A 25,877-nucleotide genomic window follows, 5' to 3' on the forward strand; every position below is an offset into this window, starting at 1 on the left:
GTCTCTGCAACCCTATTGGAGCAATACACAAAACAGATTCTCTCCATTGTGGCATGGGCATTCAATGAGGTGGACATCAGTTATAAAATGTACATCATCCTCTTCACACTAGGGATGCACCGATACCGATACCGGTATCGGGTATCGGCCTCGATACCACATTTTCTAAAGTACTAGTTAAAAGTCCCCTGATACCGGGGACCGATACCACGGTCTGAGACCTGTCTATGTTTGAGCGGCATGTAAGGGGTCAATCACAGGCGCCAAGTGCCCGCCCCCAGGCCCCGAGTGTCCGCCCCCAGGCCCCGAGTGCCTGACCCCAGGCCCCGGCTGCAGCTCAGAGCGGGGAGAAGGGCAGGCGAGACAAGTCAGCCGTGTGGAACTATTTCAAAGTGAACGAAGACGCGAAAACAAAGGCGGACTGCAAATTGTGCTCAGTGAAATTGTCCAGAGGCTCTAAAGGTAGCGCATTTAACACAAGTAATTTAATCAAGCACCAAAATCCCAACACAACAACGAGTACAAAGAGTTTACCCACGCTTATTAGCACAGAGGAGCATAGCTGATGCTATAGCAGTGGGACGGAAAATAGTTGGGCATTTTAAACACTCCGCCTTAGCCTACTCCCGCCTCGAGGACATTCAGGGACAGCTCAACCAGCCAATAAAGAGACGGCAGCAGGACGTACAGACGCGCTGGAACAGCACGTATTACATGCTCCAGTCCCTCATTGAGCAAAAGCGAGTGCTGGGCGTGTCCGAGCACGAACTCCCTGACTATCTCACCGCTCACCAATGGGCTCTTATGGAGACGACTGTTGCCGTCCTCGCCCCCTTTGAGGAACTAACTAAAAAAGTGAGCAGCTACGACGCACTAGCCTCTGATGTCATCCCAGCTGTGACTGTGCTAGTGAGACGTCTAAACAGAGAAACAGACGAACAAATTTAAAATTAAATTTTGTTTTTTATAATTATTTATTCTGTAATATGTTGCATACAACATGCTTTTCATTTTAAATAAATGTTCTTAATTCCAAACCAGTCCCTTGTTTGTTTGTTTTTTGTTAAATTATAGGACTAAAGCTGTTACCTGCACATTTAAATCATGTTTTTATTAAGTACTCGGTATCGGCGAGTACTGAAATGCAAGTACTCGTACTCGTTTCCAAAAAAGTGGTATCGGTGCATCCCTACTTCACACCATTATGAAGCCTCATTCAGCTTGCCCTCATGCACTGTGGATGGCGTCACTCTGGAACCGATCACTCCCTTCACAATACAAATGTTGTATTACAAGATAACAGTGATCGGTGCAAAGTTGCAAATGAATGTTGTATTTAGTTTAACTGGATGAGGGAGCGTCTTCACAGCGTATCATATAGAACAACTATAGCTCTCCAACAGAGTGTCATTTAGTCATTCAGCCTAATCTGCATTCAACACGCTCCTTACAAAGTCCTGTTCTTTACAATTCTCTCTTTCCAGTATCGGTCACTGTCTCACGAACCTTTAATGATGTGTGGAGATGTTGGCTCAGAAGATGAAGGAGCACCGAGGCGATATCTGTTTTCAGATTGGGACCTGAGATGTATTATTCACAGGTTTTGCTGTAGGTTTTAAGATATTGCAGTTTATCTTAATATCAGCTCGCCTCAACTTCATTACCCTCCTGCCTTCAGATGTGATATCTTTTAAAGTCGAGCTACTTCTGCACAAGAACAGTCCTTTTACTTGGAGTGCACTTTGTCATGCATATCTTTGGACTGTGGGAGGAAGCCAGAGCATCCAGAGATGGTTGGTGTCTTTTGTTCTTGTTTTGTTAGTGTTTTTCTTCCACACATGGATTTAGAAAAGGAACGATTGCATAAAAGCAGGGCTATACTCTGTTTAAATAATCTAGTAAGTGCAGTCACATCACTTTATGCTCAATTCAGCCATTCATTATGAGCATCTAAAGCAAACTCATTGTTCAGTGAACGTGCTCTTTCAGGATACGGTTCAGGTGGCAGTAGGAAAAGCTCTGCATGTGTTACAGTGTGGTTCAGCTCATTAATGCGTCTCCCTGGGTATTAACTGCCTATGGAGATCCATTATCTTACCAATGAGATGTGTTTGCATGAATGCAAGGTCTTCCCGTATGCACACCTGAGTCAGACATGTCAGCACATTCCCAGGCAAACTGAAAGATGGTGTCATTTTACATGATGACATAAGGTTAGCGGAGGAAAGTAATCAGTGTATACAAAAACAATGCCAGCACAGAGTGTCTGACAGCTTTAAAATAAGGCCTTCAACACCGTGTCTACTCATTTAAACTAATGAAATGTGGCCCATAAATGTCTAAAATAATGTGCACATATTTTTATGTTTCAGCTGTTTGCTTTGAAGAGGAGCTACGTTCTGTGTCAGGTTTTAGAAACGTGTGTCTTCTATTACTGACTGAATAAGATGTAGAAGAGAAATTTAGATGGTAGAGTCTGTGTTAACATTCTTACTGTTGGTTTCTGGAGCTTCGTTCAGATGGGATTAACATCAAGGCCTATAGTCAGTTAAATATTCCATGTGATCTAATTCCAGAAGGAATTTTAAATTTAATGAACTTACAGGATCTTTTCTGCAACAGACGCGGACATTCAGGAGGATAAAGCAAAGAAACAAGCATGTTTAGAAAGAGTAAAGCTGAGCTTCAGAACGTTACAGAGTTACACACCAGAATATTACTGACCTTGCTTCACATACAGTGTTAAAGGTATTTATTTTTGATTTTTGATGTACTGTATCAACACAATGGAATTACAATCACATCAAACATGAAATCAGAGGAGGAAAAAGTTAGATAAGAAGAACTTTATTTAATTCTTTTGTCATGCACATGCTCAATGCAGCAAGAGAGACAAAGGAACAGGGGAATAAGACATACAATATAATATAATGCATAACTATAAGAATACTAGTATACAGTAATATACAGTAGGTAGGATAGTAAAAATATAATATCAAATAACTCTAACAAAGTAACAAAATAAGTATATCCTGAAAAATCAATAGCTTAGCTATCAGTGCAGCATAGTGCCATAGTATTGTGCAAATGAATAAAAGAGAGTAGCAGCATATGATCGAGAGATGAAACAAACATTTGATGAAAAACTGTTGGTGATATTGCACGGTCCGAATGGGAACAGGATAACTTTGTTATTAATCCTCAGGAAAAGCGAGGCAGAGTTGTAGATTGTTTTTACTGTGAGAAGCATAAACATCTTTAACGTGTCATTTTTATCATTTGAAATGCAAATAAAAAATGTAAATTTCCAAAACGTACACATTTCACAGAGAAAGTTTTGTACAACTATTTCCATAAAAATGCAGACAGAGCCTCAGTTTTCTGTACAGTTATTTAAGATTGTTTACTTACAGAATAATCAGGTGTCACAATATAAATTTTATTTGTCACACACACAGTACAACAGGCAGGAATTGAACTTCAACCCCTACTCCAGAGACGGTTAGTCTTACCACTACACTATCCAGCTGCAATAAGACATCAAACAAATGTTTTTTGTGCAACTCCAAAAAATAAAAAAGATTTGGTCCACCACAATACAGGGGAGCATATCACAGCCTGACAGTTGCAGGGTGCATCACTCCTGTTTTCCAACGTGAGACAACATTGTGTATAGTGTAACGAAGAGAGGGAAGGTAGTCAGAACTGAGGGGAGCGAGCTACCAGAAGGCAACATTGCAGACATAGAGGACAGTTACAAGTACCTGGGGATCCCGCAGGCGAATGGGAACCATGAAGAGGCCGCTAGGAAAGCTGCAACCACCAAGTACCTGCAGAGAGTCAGGCAAGTCCTGAGGAGTCAGCTGAACGGTAAGAACAAGATCCGGGCTATCAACACGTACGCCCTGCCCGTGATCAAGTACCCTGCTGGGATAATAAGATGGCCAAAGGAGGAGATAGAAGCCACTGACATCAAGACATGATGTGCTTGGATTTACATCATTATGAATGAAATGTGCTCTATTTAAATCAGCAAACTGTAAATTTTAAATTGTTATTGATCCATTTACCCCGAGTCCTAAAGTGTATATTTATTTTCTTACTCTTCTTATTTATATTGTTTGTTTACTTGCACTGCTGTAACTGAAGCCTCGTTGTCTCGTCTCTATATACTGGACTGTATGTAGCGGAGATGACAATAAAGTTTACTTTGACTTCAGCAGCGAGCATGCGCACCGAGGGCTCTCGCGCTCACTTTTTGCGTATAGAAACATCGGTGCAAATTATAAGTCTTTATCATGATGTCTGGTGTTTTCGTGTTTGTTGGTTTGTTTTTATTTTCTTTTATTTTTCGAGTTGGTTATTAGACGCTGCTCCAGCCGGTCAGAGAATCTCCCGCCGCCCCGCCCTCTCCTCCCTGTGCCGCAAGCAGCAGGCGCACCTCGCAAATGGAGGGCGCCCTTACTCCCAGCAAATGGGCGATAGAAAACCGATCTGTGCCTGTGACATTCCCAGTATGCGCTGGCTGATGTCGGGGCAGCATGAGTAATTTTTTAATTTTTTATTTTTTTTGCCGATGCCCGTGATGCCGCCCTCCCACCACGATGCCGCCCCGGGCAACCGCCCGTATCTAAAGCTGCTACTGCTGTCAGCAGAGCTACTTTCAAGAATCTAAAATCTAAAACATATTTGGAGTTATTTCAGTTCTTTTTTGTTTACTACATAACTCCACATGTGGTCATTCATAGTTTTGATGCCTTCAGTGAGAATCTACAATGTAAAGAGTCATGAAAATGAAGAAATTAAAGAGAAGGTGTGTCCAAACCTGTGACTGTTAGTGAGTGTGTTGTTTAATTACTGACTGTGAAACTAGTTTTCAGGTTGTTATAGACGTTGGTACTTACCATGTTAATCGTCTCTTTCTCCCTCCCTTGTTGGGATTGTGGTCCCTCCTCCGTCTGGTGCTGTGAGGACTTGTTACTAGATGTTGTTGGTGCAGCAGCAGCAGCCTCCACAACAAACATATCGGTTAGTTTGACACGTTTTGCTGCATTTAGTTTCATTTCTTTTTCTCTTTTAGCTTTTCAGCTCCACATTTCACAACTTCTTCCACACTAAACTCTGTTCAAGCTGCATGAGCACACAGGGAAGGTAGGGGAGGGGCCGTTTGAATTAAGATATTTGATTGGGTAATTGAATTGCACTGATATTCAATTGGTAATTGAATATCAGTGCAAGCACGCACTTCTGTGAGTGCTTGCAGGGCCAGTGTGCAGCGGCACTTTAAGCCGGCCTGTAGCCTGAATAATTATATTCACAAAGAAAGAAAAACGTATTGACTTATCGGTCCACGAGCTTAAACGCCCAGTTGCCAGATTACTGGTCCTGCCCTGTGTGAATGTACCGATTACTATTGAACTCTTACACAACAAGTTATACTATTTAATAAGATGGGTGCAAAGCCACAAGAGTAAACAGAGTGAACCGAATAAAGTGAAGATTTTACAAGAATATGTGTGAATTTGACGGCATTTGTAACAGTCCAATGGATCTCGACCTTAACTCACCAAATATAATTATGTTAGATGCAGAAACCTGCGAGGGGATGAAAAAAGGTCCAGTTTTAGGGAGTAATTAGCACCGAGAGATGTGACATTGCTAATATGGAGCAATAGTCTTTGAAAATATGGCCTACTGCAGGCTGTGCGAGGCAGAAGCTGCTTTTTTGATAAGGTCACCAGTGACAGCACTGGGATGCTTTCTAATTAGGAGCAGGCTAGCTCATGCAGCCAGAAGAAAATACATAAGCTGTGGATTTCACTGGACACTGTGTGTGTCTATCGCAGCAGTTTGGTTTGCAGAGTTCATGTCCATTACAGCTGTGCGTTTATTTGCACATGTTTGTATTGATGAAACTGCTGAAACACGAGTGAGCAAAAGGAAACCAAATACAGCTCCTTTGGATCTGTGTGCTGTTTCTATGTTTCTATCTACATACATGTAAAAGGTTCAGCTGGACTCTAAATGGAGCAGCAGGAAATCCTACTATTGCTCAAGAAAGAATTCATAAAACGGGTTAAAACACAGTTAAGTTAAATTCAGCACCGAGTCGAGTGTAAATGGACTTTCTTGTTCTTGTAATGCTGACAGTAGGGACACACAGAGGTTTGTAGGACTGATTACAAGTATTGTAATCAAGTTAGTCTCTCTACACAGAAAGGTTTCCTAAACTCATGGCTCAGTGACCCATTAACTGTCCAACATGTGAGTATTGAGTCAGCTGTTGGAGAAGAACAGGACATTGTTACATTGTTACAACGACAGGGTTCTGTGTTTTTGTAACAAATATGTAAAATTGGAAATATGTGCTTGTGCCATGTTGTACATTAAACTTTTATGTTTTTACAGCTTCACAAAACATTCTTCACACTGATGTGTCACCAGTAGACGGGTTTGAAATGAGCTACGGGACATTTGTGTGTCCCAGTGTGCTGCGCTCCATCCACAGTCAGTGTGTAATTCCCGTCCTGACCTTTTCGATGCTGATCTGCAGACTGCAGTGGCTGGACTCTGACACTCTACACTAACTAAAATTCTCACGTACACAGCCACAAAATAAAAAACAAGACCTTTATCTTAATGAGCCTGCTTGCTAAATGTGACACACAAAACCGCACAGTATTGGATGTGTGTAACGCACGAACATGGAAATATCCACGTGTGCAGTAACACAGGAGGGGAGGAGGAGAAAGACAGTGACATTTAAGAAGCTTTTCCTCAGTCCTCCCAGGAGACCCGCGGTGGGATAAAAAGCTAATGGCTAATACTCTGAAGGAGATAGTGATAGACTTATTTAACAAGGAAGCTGCTTAATAACAGCATCAGCTCAGGGGATTACAGCAGGTGTCTGTGTGCACTTGGCAGTGAAATGTCTTTACGAGTATAAATAAGAAGAAATGTCAGTTTTTTTACAGAAGAAATCAAGAAAAGAAACAATGGATGTCAGCAGAATCAGGGAGTCCAGCTGTTTCATCAGGTTGGAGATGTGGGGACAAACGGGCGGAGCATAAAGAGACTGAGGGGAAAAGACGATGTATGGGAGAGAGAAGATAAATGTTAATCACAAGTATGTAAAACAGGGAGTGAAGAGAGTGAATGGAAAAGTGCCCTCTAGTATTCAAACTGAAAGTTGGACATTTTTAACGCATCGTGTTCTGCATAGTGAAATATTTGGACCTGATGATGATGCTTTAAGATTGTAAGACAAGTCAGTTTTAGTTAGTTTATCAGAAAAGTTGTCTTCTGTGCTTAAATTTGCAAAGTGAACACGCTACAGTAAAAGAGAAACCCCCCCAAATCCCCTATGAGCAAGCACTCAGCTGTGGGCAGGAAGAACTCCTTTCAAAATAAAATCCAGGCTCAGGGAGGGGCAGCCTTGACTGCTTGGGGATGAGAGAGAAAAAAGAAATAAGGACACTCAACAAAACAAAGTCATAGTTAAGTTAAAATTCATGACAAGCAGCACTGAAACGTGTTTTTCTTAAAGTGGAGTTAATGACTCGAACAACATCTCATAGTTTTATTGGTTTATTGAAAAGCAGATAAATGCTGGGGAGGTTGGATATTTCACCAGATAGTAATCAGAAAAACTGAAACAGACTGAAATGTGCTTCAGCTTGTTTGTCCGTGAACAAGGACTCTGCAGGGGTGCTCGGCTGATGTCTGAGAGAGTGCAGGTGGAGAACATATCATAGCATTCATCTTCAAATGTATTTATTTTTATTTTAAGTGTATTTATATAGTACCAGATGACAACAGCAGTTGCTTCAAAGTCCTTTATACTGTAAGGTAAAGACCCGACAATACACAGTGAAAACAGAGACAGCGCACAAATCATATGACCCCCTATGAGCAGCACTTTGGCGACAGTGGGAAGGAAAAACTCCCTTTAATGGGAAGAAACCTCCAACAGAACCAGGCTCAGGGAGGGGCGGGGCCATCTGCTGGGTGGGTGGAGGCAGACAGGACAAAATGGAAACTGGACTCAATCTCAGAGATGGTGTAGAGAGGTGTATACAGGTAGATGATGGATGTAGTTGTGTGCGCAGGTGCACCACACCATATCTAGACACTGAAGATATGAACGGCCCACCAAAACTACCCAAAGACCTCAGGAACGACATGAAGAGTCACAAAAGACCAGCTTCACTTATCTCAGTTAAAGTCAGTGTTTATGACTCGACTATGAGAAAGAGAAAAAATGGAAAAGTTCCAAGATGAAAACCACAGCTGAGCAACAGGAACATAAAGGCTCGTCTTTGCCAGGAAACATCTCGATGGTCCACAAAACCTTTGGGATAATATTCTGTGGACTGACGGGACGAAAGCTGTGTGTCCCATTACATCTGGTAACAGAGCATCTGGGAAAAGGAACATCATACCAACAGTAAATATGGTGGTAGTAGTGTACCAGTGTGTGGTTGTGTTGCTGTGTTTGTGACCTCAAACTGAAGCACTTAGGACGATGATCCAAAACACACCAGACTCTGGAGTCTAAGCCTGGACCTGAGTCCGATTAAGATGCTGTGGCACGACCTTAAAGAGGTGGTTCATGTTCTAAAACCCTCCAATGTGGCTGATTTACAAACATTCTTCAAAAGACTCGCTGCAGGTTATCTCAAACACTTTAATGCAGTTGTTGCTGCCACGATGGCCAAAACCTGTTATTAGGTTTAGTGTTCACTAAAGGTGGCTGTAGCTCAGGTGGCAGAGCGGATCAGCCACTAACCAGAAGGTCGGTGGTTCGATCCCCGGCTGCTCCAGTCTGCATGCCAAATATCCTTGGGCAAGATACTAACCCCATGTTGCTCTCCGATGCATCCATCGGAGTGTGAATGTGTACGAATGTTAGATACTCAGCACTTAAACTTAGAAGTGCTTGTGTGAATGGGTGTGATTGGGTGAATGAATTAGCTGTATAAAGTGCTTTGAGTGCTCGGACAGAGTAGAAAAGCGCTATATAAGAACCAGTCCATTTACCATTTACTCTGTCACACAGGACCATGTTGGAGTTTTCCCCTTAATAATAAACACATTCATTTAGAAACTGCATTCTGTGTTAACTTGTGTTTCTGATATTTTAATTTGTTTGATGATCTGAAATCAAATAAATGGAAGAAGACCTTGTCAATGGTGGACGACACACCTGCTGAGCTACACTGCTTCATAATAAGTTTTAAATGAGTTTTTCAGCATTGCTCTAAGACTGGATGTTTCTAATCTGAGCACTTGTGAACACTGTAGGCTTTATTCAGCCGTGTGTTTTAAAATGTACCACACGCTGTTTTCAGAGCTGTTTGGGGTTATTTTAAGAAATGAGAGAAGTTCTGAAAAACAGAACAATCTGCCAGTTTGTTAATCTGTTGTTGTTTTTCACCATGTCTGATCTGTTGTTCACTGCAGACACACTCTCCAGGACATTTCATCTAAACAGTGTGTGCTACACTGACTGTCTCACTGCATCCTCTGTGTCATCTGGTGCCTCACCAATTTACACCCCGACGTCTGACAACTGCTGTGATTTGTTTAAGGCCACACGGCGACACAACGTTACAGCCCTGCTGCACCTGATGCCTGCAAGGAGGCTTGCTCAGAGAAACTGAGGCGATGGGAGGAAGCTGAGCGCCTTCATCAACCTGAAATCCATCTGGGTTATTTGTCCTGCTTTTCAGATTATTATACCTGGTGTGTTGCACTGCACTGAATGTAGCAGTCAGTCAAACATGGCTTAACTCTGTGTGGCTCTTTGTATCCCATACAGTAAAAATATATTTCAAAATATCTTTTTACCGTATGGGATAGAAAAGGTGTGAAGTTTAATCTAAATAACCAGATTAGGTAAAGGTTTTGTTGGACTTTTACAACAGAAAAATGTCAGGATCCGTCCATTGGCTAACTGGGAGACACCTCACTGCCTGATTGGTTGACCAGTTCACTATTTAGACATCTCTCCCTGGAACCTGTTTGATGTCATTCTTTACATGGACACGTTGTCTACACGATGGTTTTAATTCAATACAAAAAGACTTTGGAGTTGGTTAGTAGAAATGAACTCATGCCCATATTTTTCACTGCAACTGATTTTCTTCTCATTGTGTTGGTGTCATCACGTCTTTGCTGAAACGTCCTTTAGTCATGACGAGCAGCATAAACCTTCTTTTAACTTTGGCCAACTGTGTCGTTATGTCTGTTTGTGTTTGCTTTGCACAACTACTGCAGTTACTCTCACTACAAGCACTCACAGCTCCATCCTGCTTCCTTCAATCAACTTCATTTTGACTGTTTGGAGGCGGAGCCAAAGTTAGAGGTGTCTAAATTGATTGGTCCCAGTTTAGTCTACTGTGTTAAACCGAGTTACTGTTATTTATTGTGAAGACTGTCCCTGGAGCTGATGCAGCAGCGCGTCACCATGTTAAGTGCTGGAATAGTAAAAACTTGGTTTTCTAAGAAAATCACTCGCAAACTGAAAGTGTTTGTGTGCAGTTTTGTAGAGGTAAAATAAAAAGTCATCCAACTAGTACCGGTACCGAAAAAAGAAGATTTATTCATAACACACGTGAGAAGACCCAGGAAAACCGAGTAAACGATAAAAACGATAACAAAATAACGCTGAAAACCGATAAAAACCCTGAAAACTATACATTTCACACCTGAGCCTCAACTCTCGCGGTACCAAACGACTCACGGACCGGTACGGGTTCGAGGCCCGGGGGTTGGAGACCGCTGCTCTAGATAATGTTACAGGTTGTGTTTGATAAGCAGCTCATTGGTTTGATAAAACTCTTCCGATTGTTGCTGTCATTTTGTGCAAATCTACGGGTGTGTAGACTACATCACACACCACACTAGCTGTAGTTTTTATGCTTTGTGTTAATCACTGGATTAACTCTGGTTACGTCTGTTATAGATCCATCACTTTCAATCATTTTCATTTTAGTTTGATACGATTATTTATTTATTTATCCATAAATCTCAATAGTGTTCATTAAGAGTTGGAAGTGAAATTTAACTCTAAACTAAATGAAAAACTGTTTTCATGCACAAGGTTTTGCTAACCTTGTATGAAAAATCCGGTTTACTTAATGTAATGTGTGCATCTGATGGGGCAAAGGTTTTTATTGCAACACAGTTATAAATCTGTGTTAACGAACACAACGCTGTCATTCATTCTTCTGCAGCAGCGTGAACAGAAAAGTCCACGATACAGTGGAAGCATTTAGTCAGGTCTGCAACGCCGTAATAACCTTTGATGGGACTTTAAATCATTAGCAGATATAATATAGAAGTTTCATGTTCTCAGACATGGTGTGATTGTGCCGAAGGGGAAACAGAATTTGTGAGTAAACGAGGGGATTCATTCAGCTACTTAACAACAGCTCGCAGTAACAGGATGCACCTCACACTCAGTGCATCACTGTATGGATGCTGTTGTTTTCAAGCTGTGATATTTCGATTACAACATTTTTCTTTAGCACGATTTTATAATCGCGGAAAGGCTCACTAAAGAAGAACATAAACACAGGAACAAACTGTTCTGTACTGTAACATAGACACATCTTTATAAATAAAAGGAGTGCTCAGTATTCTCAGTCTCATGTTTAAGTGTGCAGTTAAAGGTGACAGTACATTTGAAAATGTCAGACATCAATAACAGGAGTTCACAGATGTCCGAGCAGCCAGCTGTGTCATTTAGTGTAATATTTAATTTAAAATAATATCACACAGGAATCCTTTGCCTTATCCGCTGTATTATATGAACGTTTCAATAAATCACTGTAACCTGTTTTCTTGCAAAATCCTAACAAGCTTGAAAGTCAGTATTTTATACGACCGCCTTTATTGTTTAACATCTGCACTCTTCTTCAAGCTCAGTCAAAGTGAGATTTTCCTCTTCTTTCAGTCGTCTTTGGGAAAAGGGCTCCCAGCTTCCTGAAGGACGTTCCCGGCTTCTGTTCTTTGTCTGATGGCACACACCCTTAATACTGTTGATATTTGGGCTGTGATGAAGCCTTTTATGACTGATACGGTTCTACTCAATGTTTTTCTAAGCAGGTTTGCTTTTACTGCACAGGCACTGTGGATCCACTAACCTCACATAATTAAAGAAAAGTACTTTTACTGACTGTGTCCATGCAGATAGGAAAGTTAAAGTGTGGTGTAGTTGTTTTAATCACTGTGCAATAATTGATTACACAGAGCTACACTGAGCTCATTTTATCAAATATTTGCCAAAGGTTTAAAATGTGTCACAGCTGTTAAATCACACAGAATTCCTAATATATCCAAGTCAGACTTGGCAGATCTTCCTTCTTTGATCGGTTGATTTAATTTCTCTTGTAGCCAGTGGCCAGACCTCTTTCAGTAAGAATCTGAAACCTGCATTACTGCTCACCACAGTTACTAAATGTCTCGAGGCAGGTGGTTAATTACCGACACACTGGCCTCCCATGGCACTGAAAAACCAGGCTGTGAGGGAGGGGTAAGGAGAGTGTGGGGGCAGCATGGGACGGAGGAAACCTTGCTGCAGGTCGTTTCTGCTCAGCTAATCTTTTTTACTGGTGACTATGGTGTTTTAGCTCAGAATAGATCTGACTGTGTTGCACCGTAAATTGCTGCAAACACATACATACAGTTTACATCCGCTCATCATTGGCATGAATGTGATGCTAATTTTCAGCTCCTTACATCTTACATACATCTTTGATTACTTTATTTTGAATTTTATCTAATCCACATGGGGTCAAACGTATAAATACTGGCTCACATACATACATATAGCTGACAGCTATCAAAGCATGTGATAGGACAACTTGCTGTGTGGGTGGATACATATGTATCAACACGTTGCATACATATGGATACATATGTGTATATATATATGGATACATATGTATCCACCCACACTAATGTTAAATGTTCCTTAGCAAGTTGTCCAATCACATGCTTTGATAGCTGTCAGCCCTTAAATGTTTCTGTGAAGCTTTATCACTGTTGCCATGGTGAGCTCTCACTATGGTTCCGTTTTTCACACTTGGAGGTTTGATTATTTTTCCCCTCGTTTAGAAACACCTTAATTTTGTTTTTACTTGTGTTATCTTTGTTTAATATTGAAATTTGTTTGATGATCTGAAACCTGTGACAATCATAGGAATGAAAATAGGAAATGAGGAAGGGGACAAACACTTTTTTACACCTGTATGAAGATCCCACAGGACCTCATATTATTCCAACAGAGCCAGACTGCTGGCCTGTGATTCCTTCAGCTTCCAGGCTCCTCTCCTGAGAGACCAGCTCCTACTTTGTGTTTGAGAGACAGACACCCTGTCTACTTTTAAGATTAGTCCTAAAACTGTCCTCGTTCAGAAATCTTATACTTATGGCTAGATTTGTAGACTATGTTTAAAAGCTCTGTCTGTGGAAAGGAAAAGGACAGTGTAAGAAGCTTGTGTATGGCTATCAAACGTATCTGGTCAAAGTGCACGTTGCACTTGGAGATCTACATTCGTGGGACCGACGCAGAGTCAGGCAGGTGAACACTGGGACACCTGGCTGTCTTCGGTTTGTCTCTCGGCTGTCTCTCCTTGCCTCTGACTCGACACACCTGTGGTGATCACCCAACTGTTTAAGGTAGTGTGTTCGTCTTTGGTAGATATTTAAGTCACACAGTTTGTGATACTGTGGCTCCTGATCAGGTTGTGTTTGCTGTTCTCCTCTGTAGGTTCCTGGTTTCCCTCCCCAGTGTGCGAGCCTGACCAGAGTTTAGAGAGTTTGTTACTTGACTGTAAGTAAAACAGAACCATACTGAACACGCTTCATTTTAGTGCAGCCCTTGATGATTATATATATTTTAGATGATTTTCAGGGTTTTCACAGAAACACCACAGATATGAAAAGTTTCATTTATGAATGTGGTGCAGATTGGCCCTCAACACCAGCGAAACAGAAAGAAAGACATCGTTCAGCTTCATCATTCAAAATCCAAAATGTTCTCAATAGCCAAGAAGAATCACAGCGTGTTCTTCACGCAGCCCTGTTAATAACAATAAAGTAGAGAGCTTCTTTAACTCCAAAGTTGAAATAAAGATCCATCACCAATCAGAAGAATACTATTTTTGCAGTGCACAGAACTATGAAAGCATCACATTGCTGAGATATCAGGCCGGGTAATATTCCCAAAGGAGTAACACTTTATTACTGTGCGTGGTGTGCAGCTGCAGCCTGGATCTGAGGTGTAAATTAAATTTCACTGGAATGTTCTCTCATTTGTTTAACGGGACACTGAAAATGCCAGAGAATAAAAAGTGTAAAGATCTGATCTGACATTTCGACGCTGAGAGATGTTCTCGTCTTCTGAAGAGAGCTCTGCTCTTTTCAAAGGAAGAGGCCATTGCTCAGCTTTCCTGAGGCAGTGATAGCATAATCAGGATTATTGGAAATAAAACACAGTAAAGGCGAAGGGGGAGAGAGGCACTTGCTTTTATTAGCTTTGTTATTGATCATACTTATGATAAGATAACACAGGAAGGAGAAAGTGGAATATGATCCACGCCTTTGCATTTGGGCCATTTTCACAGTCTCCTTACAGCATTCATATAACTCTAAACCACACTGGTCCATATAGCAGGATTACATGGATGTGATACAGATTTCAGTGTGTTGTGTGGTGGCAGACGCTGTGTTATCATCATGATAAGCACTCTGCTTTTGTTTAACTTGATAGAAACATCACTAAGATCTCAGAGTGTAAGAAACGTGTCATCATCAGGAGAAACGAGTCAAATACACATCATAGTGTCTTCTAACAAATGTATTTCATTGTTTAGAGCAAAATTAAAAGCTGATACCGAGTCGTTCCACCTCCTTATTCTAGAATGTTTGATTTGTGTTTGGGAGCTTTTATATTCACATGCTTCATAACGGTGGATACTGATTATAATTATGGAGGGTAAACAACATCAGTGGTGATATCTCACAGCAGCTTTGTTTTCTGGTTTCTCACTGACAGTTTTTCAGACATCTGCAAACGTGCAGAGCGAAGAAATATGTGTGGAAGAGTTTGAAAAGCTCAGCAAAGGAAGTGCATTTCACCAGGGTCACTGTTCCCTGCTGACACATCACTGCAGTCCTTCACATATAAAATGTGTTTGTCCACTCTGGACTGTGTCCAAAGGGCTCAGGAAATCTCAGCAATACAAAGTTGCAAAACTCTCTGCACACCTCAGTTTCTCCTTTCCTCTCCTTTCCTTAATTTCTCCATCTTTCTTTTTCATCGTACACTTTTACTTCATCTCCTCTTGTTGTTTTCACACAGTTCAGCTAAACTTTCACTTCCTGCCTACTTTCCTGTGTTCTGCATGGCTTCCCCTCACCCCCCATGATCCTGGTTCAGCATTTTCTTCTAGTTCCATTAGTTTCAGTGTCTCGGGGTCTCCCCCTTTTCTTTCCTTCTTTTCATTTCCTTAACTTCTCCTCTTCTGCCCTCTTCCTTACCTTACCTCAGACCCTCGTCATCTTTTCAGTCAGTGTTTTCAGTGTTCCTCTCGAACCTTTCCTATTCCTTCCCTTGCCTTCAGCCTCCTTCCCACCTGCCCTTCTTCTCTTCATGTATCCTTCTGCAGTTCAGCTTCTACTCATTTCTTTCTTTTCTACTCATGACAAACATAAAGCTGTGTGTGCACTCGGATGTGCAACGACACAAAAGTGAAACTGCACACATGCATTCAGATTAATAAAACTATTTTAAGAAGCTAATATCAAACTCTTATCTCTTCCATAACTTAAACAATAGGTCACATGATAGGGCAAAGCAAAGTCTCAGCGGTTTCACCCAAAGCCTCCTGTGTTAATGACCCATGCTTCTGTCCACGTCACACTTCCTGTGATGAGGCACATGATTAATAGTGGGTCAGCGACCCTCTTAAAGGACAACTCCCACTACGGTTTAATACCTGGGACTCTCCAACATTTGGTTTTAGGACTGAAGAAGTCTGATGGATGAGAGGTGAGATGTCTTTAAGAAACGTGAATAAGTCATGTGACTTTCTTTTAAAGAGCCTCAGACTACGACACCGTGGACAACTGAAGCAGCACACAGATGTCTCTCTGCATCAACCGTCTGATGAACTCGTTCAGGTTTTTTGCCATACGTCAGCTGATAATGTGGAACTGATGGAGAAAAGGAAATGTCCTCTTTGTAAAGTAAAATTTGAAACACAAATAAAAAAACACAACCTTCAATCTGAAAACAGTTTAAGGTGGATATTTATTATCTGACATGGCAGTAAGAGAAGAAGAAGCATTTGCAGGATTAAATAACTAAAACATTTGTGTGTCTCAGTTGTGTCGTGTCAAAGATTAGGAAAAAGCTCATACGAGTCTTTTGCTCTTAATTTCTTCTCTTACATTTTTGACTTGATATTAGGAAAAACAGTGGACGCCTGGTCTAAAGTTTGCCTGAGGTTCCCACTGCACATTGTGCTTGTGTTTGTTTATGTGTTTTGGTTGTACACATCATGTTCTGTCCTCTCCTCCGTCTCTTTAACCCATCAGCTGCCAGCTGACCCTGAAAATGTTGCTGTTCTAAAACCTCCATCAGTGGTAGGACGAGAGCTTTTCAGCTGTAACCAGGCTCTCCATCCCCCTGCAGCTCCGGCCTTCATGCTCAGCAAATGCAGAATTTGCAGTGTTCATGAAGCTGGAGATGTCTCTGCTCTGGATCCACTTCCTTCCTCTGACTTATTGGATCACTTCCACCCTTTTCCTTTTCCTTTGTCATCAGTCTCTCTTCTGTGTGACTTTGCACCATTGCTATGTTATTGATGCTGGTTTTAAATTAAGACCATCTTGTCCAGATTTCTCTGAAACAACAGATTAAACATGTTTGAATACATATTTTTGTCAGTTTGAGTCAGTGTGTGCTGTGGGAGTGCAGCAATCAAACCAGACGTTTCCACTGCATGTGTTCTTGTCTTGCTGGTGTTGTTCGAGCTCCCCTGACAGTGTAAACCTGTCTCAAACACAGAAGCAGGCTATCGGCAGCTGTGTATCACACACTGAAAAAAAGGGATTGGCCAGCTCTTGGATTTACGTAAGCATCTTGCGTGTATTTAACACAATTGCCTCATGCTTTAAAGTTAAGTGTAACTATATAGTGTAGAAACTACATAATATGCAGAGAGGGTAGATTAAATTGTTCATATCATGTTCAAGTGAAGTAAGTCAATAATATAGCAATGTTAAATCCCGCGACACTGCACGGGATTTCAGTCTCGCACTCTTTGGATCGTGGTTTCAGGAAGGCATCCATCTCAGTCAAGTCGAGCAGCCATCTCTACTTTTTTTGGTATACCAAAAAAAGTAAATTGGGTGGTTGTTACATTAAAAAAGTCTACCTTGTAATTTGAACACAATAATTTCATGTTTCTATGAACGTAATTAAATCATGTAGGATTTGCATGGAATTCAAAAACTTAATTTGTTCTTGTTGAGATGACATGATACAATCTAGTAAGAGTGGTTAGTTGCTGAACTCATGAAATTCACAAGATCGCACAAAATTTCAAACTGCAGGAAAATCACTGGAGTTATAAGAGGCAGAGAACTACACACACACCACGTGCATGCTATTGCTATTTATTGTGGATTAACCTGTCGAGGATAAAAACAAAAAAATTCTGCATCAAATACAGGAAATCATAGCTTTCCTGTATTTCCTAGATTGTTGGCATGGTGGTTAGTGCTGTTGCTTCACAGTAAGAAGGTCCTGGGTTCAAATCCACATTCTGGCTAGTTTGCAGTGGCTTCTCTCTGGGTATTCTGGTTTCCTCCCACAGTTAAAAGTCATGCAGTTATTAGAGTTAGGGTTAACTGGTGATTCTAAATTACCCGTGAATGTAAGTGCACGTGGTTGTTTGTTTCTATGTGATAGACTGGTGAGCTGTCCAGGGTGTACCCTGCCTCGTAACCTATCACTTCAGGGTTATTTCCCAGCCCTCCTGCAACCCGGAGGATGGTAGTCATTGTAAATCCATTCAATTTTTATGGTAACCAGACTGTAGATTTTGTTGAACATTATGTAATATGAAGACAACATGTAGTATTTAAGTGACCAAGTAGTATTGGGGTAAAAGTTATTGAATAGTGTTGAAATAAAATGACAAAATTGTGAAGGATTAAAATATTCCAAGAGCTCAACTTACTTCATCTGAACATGTTTCAATCGTGTTTTATGAACACAAAATGCACAGGTTTACTGAATATGAAAAAGTTGTGTTGATTTAACTCAGTTGTTTAGGTTTCTGCCAAAGCAAAACATTTGTGTGCAACAAATGTCCACTATTGAATCAAGTAAATCCAACATGGCCTTTTTTTCAGTGCATCCTTTTCCCTGCACTGAGCTCTGTAGTCATATTGTCAAAGTTGTAATTGCAGTGCTTTGCAGACAGAGTGTCACTTTATTACTTTCCTGGTCTGGACTCTGGTGGCTGAAGTGAAATTCAGATGAAAAACTGCCCTGGGTGCTGTGTGCGACTGTTTAGCTTCACTCACTAAGAGATAGGTTTAGATTTAAGACACTCAGATGATATTTGGACGTTGAAAGCATGTTCATGGCTGCTTTACGTTGATACACAGTGTTGTTGTAAAATAAGCAACATGCAGTCGTGGAGGGTTTTGTCCAGCGAGCACAAATCAGCCGTTTTCTGTTGCTGACTCGTGGTTGTTTAGGGCACAGATCTCACTGTTGCCTAAACCCTGCTTGGCAGACGTGGCTGGTAGAGCTCGTTGGCTGGTAGAGTGTGTGTCTGTCTGTGCAGCTGCATTGACCAAACACTGCAGGATTTGCTGCTTTGTTAGCTAGCTGCTTCATAGTCATGTCCCTCTAAAGCCCCCCCCCCCCCCCCCCCATCACCACCTTTCTCTATTGTTAGTTTATTCATTTACATTCATCAATCAAGTTAATATCTTGAAACTTCTTTCATTAATGCTTCACAGTTATTTGTGGTGTTAACATTCTGACCAATGGTTTATGCAGTACAGAATATATGCTGTACACACAGACAAGTCACACGTTACAGGCTACCTGAACCAGTTCTGGGTTATGCCGACCTGGAGGAGATCAGGAACCTGGAGAACTGGTGCCAGGAGAACGTCGGCACGACTAAGCAGCTGATCGTGGACTTTACTACAAAGCAGACGAGGAATTATGAGCCCCACATCATCAGTGGCGCCAGTGGAGAGAGTGGACAGTTTCCGGTACCTGGGTGTCCACATCACTCAGGACCTGTCGTGGTCCTGTCACATCAACACTTTGGTTAAGAAAGGCCGTCAGCGTCTCTTCTTCCTCAGAGACTTCCATCTGAGGGTGCTCAAGAACTTCTACTGCTGCACCATCGAGAGCGTCCTGACGGCAAACATCTGCACCTGGTTTGGGAACAGCACCAAGCAGGACAGACGAGATCTGCAAAGAGTGGTGCGCTCAGCCGAACGCATCATTCAATCAGAGCTCCCTGACCTGCTGTCTGTCTACACCAAGCGGTGCAAGTCCAAAGCTAGGAAGATCATGATGGACCTCTCCCATCCCAACAATGGACTCTTCTCACTGTTGAGGTCTGGGAAGCGCTTCTGCTCCCTTAAGACCAAAACAGAGAGGATGAGGAGGAGCTTCTTCCTCCAGGCTATTCGGGCCCTGAACCAGGTGTAGGACTGGACTCTCCTACACACATGCACTCTGTTTATTTGCACTTCTTATAATTTATAACTTCGTTTTTATTATTATTATAGCTTTCATAGATCGTTATTTGCACATTCTTTTTACTTTAAATTTTGGAGTTAAAATCTGTACATTTTGTAGTAATCTGTAAATCTTACTGTTTAATGTTCGGGCATTGCACAGCAGTAAGCATTCACCACATGTCGTACTGTGTTGTGGTTGTGTGACAAATAAAATGTGAGGCAGGGCTCGTCTATCACAGGAACATTAATGCTGAAGATCACCACAGTGACAACTTCACAGAGCCCACTGCACATCATCATCATCAATGACCAGCTGCGATTACTTTTCTTTATCAGAGAGAAAGTTTGAATCTTTGTCGTGGTAATTCATAGATTTTTGGTGTTTCTCACTGTGGTGTATACCTACCATCCAGACTGAGGTAGCACCACGTGACAGTTTAAAATATGCACAACTGCTTTCATAACTATTATCATTCAAAGAAAAAAGTGATCATCGTTTTTTTGTTGTAGCTCTGTTTGATCCTTTCTCTGCTTTGATCTTTTTCTGCATTTTATGAATTTCTGACATACTGCTCAACAACGAGAACAAACTTTATACACAATAAAGTCAAAAACGTCCTGTTGATCCATCAGTTTGCAGGAGAACTTCCTGTGATGATGAGCAGAAAGTGGTCTGTGTTGGGCTCCTGTGTCCTTGGTTCATTCATTTTATTTTAACACTGGTGTAACACTTTGACCAGAGATATACATATTTTTGTCAGTTTGAGTCAGTGTGTGCTGTGGGAGTGCAGCAATCAAACCAGACGTTTCCACTGCATGTGTTATTGTCTTGGTGTGTTGTTCGAGCTCCCCTGACGGTGTAAACCTGTCTCAAACACAGAAGCAGGCTATCGGCAGCTGTGTATCACATCCATGAGGTCTGTAGTCATATTGTCAAAGTTGTAATTGCAGTGCTTTGCAGACAGAGTGTCACTTTATTACTTTCCTGGTCTGGACTCTGGTGGCTGAAGTGAAATTCAGATGAAAAACTGCCCTGGGTGCTGTGTGTGACTGTTTAGCTTCACTCACTAAGAGAATAGGTTCAGATTTAAGACACTCAGATGATATTTGGACGTTGAAAGCATGTTCATGGCTGCTTTACGTTAATACACAGTGTTGTTGTAAAATAAGCAACATGCAGTCGTGGAGGGTTTTGTCCAGCGAGCACAAATCAGCCGTTTTCTGTTGCTGACTCGTGGTTGTTTAGGGCACAGATCTCACTGTTGCCTAAACCCTGCTTGGCAGTAACACTTTGACCTGACATGAGCTGTATATTAAAGATGATGTAGCCACTGGTTTCTGATATTAAATGCTTCAGGTCTAGCGTTTAGACCTCCACCTCATTGATTTGATATAACCCTCACAAACGGGGCATCGAAAAAGAAAAAAACACTGGAGAAATTATTGCTATCAGCTGATCTGGAAAACTCAGCAGTGATGCCTTTGTGAATGATCCACAGCAACAATGATAAGAGGAGGGACAGTTAAGCTTAATCAGCTGGGTATTATTGGAATTATACTTTAAAAACACATTTTATACTTTATGTTTCTCAGCTGGCCAGCTTCAAGTCTGTATTTTTCATTCATTTATTTCTTTATTTGTTGATAATCTTTTGAATTCAAAGGCAAGATTATCTGTTTATTTGTTGTGTTCCTCAGTCTGAGCATTCAAACCCTCTGTATGCTGAGATCTTATAGGTCTGTTGGTTCAGTCTATTTATTCTGATTTTCTGTGTTTCATTTGTAAAAGTTGAAAATGTTTCATATACTATAAAAATGTTGTTTAGTGTGAGGAACACACATATTTTAAGAGACTTTTATGCCAAATTATTAACCAGATTTTAATTTCTAAAGACTCGCCTCTTCTTTATGGTTTGTGATTATCCCCCAAAAATGTCCATTTATTTTTAAATGACACAAGAAAATCGTAGTTTTTCTGGAAAAAAGCCCATAATACATGTCACTGCTATCACTTTAGCTTCAGTGTTTCCATGGCAATAAGAAAGCCTGAAAGCCTCTGAGAGCACAGAGTATCGATCTGCTTATATTACTTGTAAACCTCTGAGGCCCAGCCCTAATTCACAGGTCATTGTTTGAGTGACTGAAACAGTGAGGAAAATAGTGTGGGATGGACTGGTGAGCAGTGAGAAATATGAGTGAATGAATGGGTGGGTGGGCTGGGTACTGGCAGCCATGAGGGAGCTGGGAAAAACAAGAAGAAGACAGAGAGAAAGAGGAGAGGATGAGAAATCCGTGTTTTTATCCAGCTTTTCTGCCTTCATGTCTGGCTAAGCAATCTGCTGGTGCTGCCCTCCACATCCATCATTGTTACAGCCAGTGAGGAGAATGTCCGAGTCAGGGCTGCAGCGCTTGTGTGTGGGCACGCCTCGCTACTCGAGTCGGTGTGTGTGTGAGCACGCACGTCTGCTCACAGAGAGGCTGTATATCTCCTTACAGGTACCACCATTTTTTCATCGTGCAGCCAGGAGCACTGGAGCATGACTGAGAGGAAAAGGTGCACTATGACAAAACGATGAAGAACATCCTTTCGTTATTATTATTATTGCTCTATTTTGACAGGTTTAGTCTTCATTTCTATCACTTATGATTGCAAGTAAAATAATATGAGTTAAAAAAATGTAAAACCACAAGAAATTCAAACAAATGTCAGATTTTGTTCAACTGTGTTTCCCATTCACTGAACAGAGAACAGTGTGCCTGTACCAGGAGACCAAGACCCTCCACTCTGTGGAGGTGAGGGGTGGTGAAGACAATCAAAGTCTCTCTAAGGGGGAAGAAACTTAGAAATCTGGCAAAGTGAGGTAAAATAAAAGGCTTGTTTAGGGTCAAGCATGGTGGTGGGATGTCATTGTTTGGCGCTGCATGAGTGCTGCTGGCACTGGGAGCTGCAGTTAATTGAGGGAACCATGAATGCCAACATGTGACGTGCTGAAGCAGAGCATGATCCCCTCCCTTCAGAAACTGGGCCACAGGACAGTATTCCAACATGATAACAACCCCAAACACACCTCCATAAAGACCAGTGACTGAGGGTAAAGGTACTGGCCAACAATGTCTCCAGACTTCAACCCTATTGAGCATCTGTGGGGCACCCTCAAACGGAAGCTGGAGGAGCACAACATCTCTAACATCCACCATGATGTCATCGTGCAGGAGTGGAGGAGGACTCCAGTGGCAGTGTGAGCTCTAACAGAGTTCGGCAGTGTTGGAAAATAATGGTGGCCACATTTGCACGTTTGTTGTACTCACTGACTGCTTTACATTGTAACAAAGTGTCTTCAATATTGTCCCATGAAAAGATATAATGAAATATTTACAACGATGTGAGGGCTGTACTCACTTTTGTGAGTCACTGACTGAATGATGACTGTTATGAGTCTAAGGGATGAACGTCAGTCACCAGTGCATGGCCAGGCCTTAACAGTCGAATTGGAAACCGTATACCAATAACAATCTGAAAAGTTCAATATGTAGCTTTCTGGACAACATGTCATGAGAAGAGTCACGGGCTGACGATGACCTCGCATTTTTCAGGTTTTGAGGTGTTTTTGTAGTTCTTTGTGTTTGGAATGATTCGTTTCTGTTAGTATGAGTTATTCTGTGTTTTGATTGTGTGTTTAGTTAAATTTGTTTCTGTTGTCTCAGCTCGGTGTCTCGTCTCCCCCGTCTGTCACGTGTGTCCATGTTCGCCCATCACGTCTCGTTCCCGTGTCCCCGTGTCCCCGTGTTGTATTCTCCCCCATTCTCTCTCATGCTTCCTCCCTCTCGTTCTCCTCGCTCCCTCTTTCTGTCTTTCACGCCAAGCTTGTGTGTCCCGGTTTACGTCTCTCCATGTTTCCTGTTTTATTTTGAAAGTCTTGTGTTTCCATGTTCAGTGTGCTTAGTTTTGCTTCCCCTGTGGCGTCACGTTGTGTCAGGTGTTTCTCTGTATTTAAGTCCTCTGTCGTCCTGTTCAGTGTCAGGTTGTCTGCTTGACACGATCAGATCATTTACATATTTCTTTCTTTCTTTTTTGCAACAGATTGTATATTTGCATATGTTATATATTTTTCTGTAAATACTGTCCATATGTATATATAGTGCTGCAGAAATAGTGCAGTGCGTAGGAGATGCTCTGTATCTCTGTATATCTGTAATGTGACAGTAAAGGCATTTTATTCTGTTCCATCCTTCATGTTTCCTGGAGTTCATGTCATGTTTTTAAGTCTCAGTTTCTCCAGGTTTAGGCTCATGTTCATGTCTCGCTTTAGCTTCAACGGTTTAGGTCACAGTTCAGTTTTCGCCGTTGTTTCTTGTTTTTCTAATGGCCATAATGAAAGGCTCATGTTGTCTGCATTTGGGTCCACTCCTCAAACACACCGGCTGAAACAAGAGTCAGAAGATGCATTTTAACAGCATCAATGTAAGTCTACACCAAAGGCTGCTGATCTGAGTAAGTAATGTGCAAACTGCTGCTCTGAGGTTTACTGCTCTTTGTGGATTTACACAACTGAATCCAACTGGACTTTTGCAGATGTTTTATGAGTCAGTCCAAGCTGATTTCCATCCTCTATACCAGACAGTAAGCTGTGGATAGTGTAGACAGTAAACTGTGGATACTGTCTGGTATGAAGACAGAATAGTGCTGAGGTGCAGTTGGTGGATGTCCTGATGTCGGGGAGGCCATCCTGTGTTTCGGCAACAATGTAATCCCCAAATAGACCTGACACGACTCCGTGGCTTTGTATTGTGGGTTTTTTAAATGTTATTTCCACACAAACAGCTTTCACTCGTGGCACTTTCCCGCTGCCCTGGCTCCGGTGCTCTCCTCCAGCAGCAGCCTCCCTCTCTCTGGCCCGGCCGCTACTGAAATAGGAAAGGCATGATTAGAAGATGCTCACCGGCTGTGCCAAACCGGCTTCACTGACACCGCACTCTGAACCTGCTACTCCACTCCTGCCCTGGAGTGGAGCCACAAGTATACTGCATATGCTGCCTTTATAATAGACAGTATAAGGTTGGTATGAAGGTGGAATTCAGCGACTAAATCTAAGCATCATCAGCTTAGCTTCAAACTCATCTCTGCTACACTTGATGTAACCTGAAGGGTTCCAGCAGCCTGGGTCAGATCTTCCTCACTCATCACGCTACGTGTTTGTATACCACTCTGCATCATTATTATTACTCATCCCTGGCTCGCGTCCACAGCGCGTCCACAGCGCGTCTTCTGTCCTGTCTCCTTCCCCTCGTCCCAACGTTGTGGCAGATGGCTGCCCATCGCCTAGACTGCTTCTGCTGAATGTGTGCATATGTGTGTGTATATTACTGTGCTGTGTATGTTTCTGTGTGCGGTTTATATCTCAGTCTGCCACACACTGTTTACATTTTGCAGCTGCCTCTTTGAGTCAGACCAAGAATATTTATTGTCAACTACCAACCTCTGTATATTTTATTTTATTGTTTACTCTATTTAACTTGTAAAATATGTGCACACACACACACACACAAACACACACACACATGTAGAAAAACACATTTAGTATACACATCCAGTAATGCATACACTCTTATACATATATTTATTATCATTCTTATATTTTGCTTGTTTTATGTTTTTTTTTTTTTTTCACACCTCTGTTGCTTTGAAGCTCGCACACTCACATGTGCTGTACCCGTGTACCTGCACATGTGATGTGACAATAAAAGTGATTTGATAATACAGTTCACCTGTGTGAACCTTAACTATACACATACATGTGTTAATAGCAGCCCAGTTCCACAGTGTGATCCTGTTTCTAATGTTTTACCCTTTTCTGTTCACTCTGTGGCTTTTCACTTGTTTGTTATCTGGTATATACTGTCTATATTGCCTCCTGGATGAGTAATACTATTCATAACATGACTGCGTGTGAGAGGCAGCTGGATTTCATTTCTAGTTTATTTCTCTCAGGTGTTTCCTGTTATTTTAATTGGCTTCAAATGACAGTTTATAGTGTGGAAACCAGGTTCATTCACTCAGTACTTTAAGCTTCAGTTTTTCTGAAACA

This window comes from Neolamprologus multifasciatus, chromosome 2 (genome assembly GCF_963576455.1).
Source record: "Neolamprologus multifasciatus chromosome 2, fNeoMul1.2, whole genome shotgun sequence".
Classification (NCBI taxonomy): domain Eukaryota; kingdom Metazoa; phylum Chordata; class Actinopteri; order Cichliformes; family Cichlidae; genus Neolamprologus; species Neolamprologus multifasciatus.